This window comes from Argentina silus (genome assembly GCF_951799395.1).
Source record: "Argentina silus genome assembly, chromosome: 19".
Lineage (NCBI taxonomy): Eukaryota > Metazoa > Chordata > Actinopteri > Argentiniformes > Argentinidae > Argentina > Argentina silus.
Genome location: NC_139673.1, coordinates 311,314 through 312,598, shown reverse-complemented (window position 1 = coordinate 312,598; position 1,285 = coordinate 311,314). Strand labels below are relative to the sequence as shown.

General features: G+C 41.6%; 1 pseudogene across 1 annotated transcript in view; it reads left to right on the top strand.

The window, feature by feature from the left end:
- Window positions 1-210, top strand: part of LOC310819782 (gap junction alpha-5 protein-like) — a 4,734-nt pseudogene extending 4,524 nt beyond the window's left edge. Inside the window, exon 2 of the transcript XR_014555114.1 lies at window positions 1-210. This exon is cut by the window's left edge and continues 1,259 nt beyond it. The product of XR_014555114.1 is annotated as a gap junction alpha-5 protein-like (transcript).
- The last annotated feature ends 1,075 nt before the right edge of the window (window positions 211-1,285 follow it).

Genomic DNA, 1,285 nt, shown 5'->3' with positions numbered 1-1,285 from the left:
ACACAGCTGGCGGAGCCTCATATTTAGACTGTCTGTCTGTCTTCTCTGAAATGTTCAACTGAATGAAACAAACTGTCAGTCACAAGGTTGTAAACATGGAATTGTATTAAAATATGGTGAAATGTAATCATTATTATCCCACTATATAAACATTATATATAAACATTAGATATAAACATTCCACTGTTATGTTGTATATTTAATCATGGATTCTTTCTGTCAACTTCTATATTGTCTTTAAAAAAGCACAATCACCACAGACAGGTAGTACCACAGACAGGTAGTACCACAGACAGGTAGTACCACAGACAGGTCTGTAAATGTAGAACTCTGTAGTCTCCTGGTGAGAAGGAGGTGATTGTGTTTTGTTCACTATTCTATTAAATATGCACTATGACAGCATGGTTTCTATGACAACATGGTTTCTATGACTACATGGTTTCTATAACAACATGGTTTCTATGACTATAGGGTTTCTATGACTATAGGGTTTCTATGACTACATGGTTTCTATGACTACATGGATTCTATGACTACATGGTTTCTATGACTACATGGTTTCTATGACTACATGCATGGTGATGTTCTGTCGGTCTCCATAAACACACACACACACACAGATAGAGACACACACACACACACAGATAGAGACACACACACACACACACAGACACACACACACACACACACACACACACACACACACACACACACACTGTCTGGTTGGTTCCCAGCGCTCTGTTCCCACAGCCAGGATTAACATCCAATGGGAATGTTTGTTTCTCATCAGATCACATCCATCACTCATACACTCCAACTGTGTGTGTGTGTGTGTGTGTGTGTGTGTGTGTGTGTGAGAGAGAGAGAGAGAGAGAGTGTGTGTGGTGTGTGTGTGTATGGGTTAGTCTTAAACACAGACACTAGGGTTAGGCTTAGTCAGGGTTAGAGTTAGGGTTAGTTAGGATTAGGGTTAGTCAGGGTTAGGGTTAGTCAGGGTTAGGGTTAGTCAGGGTTAGGGTTAATCAGGGTTAGGCTTAGTCAGGGTTAGGGTTAATCAGGGTTAGGGTTAGGCTTAGTCAGGGTTAGGGTTAGTTACGGTTAGGGTTATTCAGGGTTAAGGTTAGTCAGGGTTAGGGTTAGGGTTAGTCAGGGTTAGGGTTAATTAGGCTTAGTCAGGCTTAGGGTTAGTCAGGGTTAGGGTTAGTCAGGGTTAGGATTAGTCAGGGTTAGTGTTAGTCAGAGTTACGGTTAGTCAGGGTTAGGGTTAGGGTTAGTCAGGGTTAGG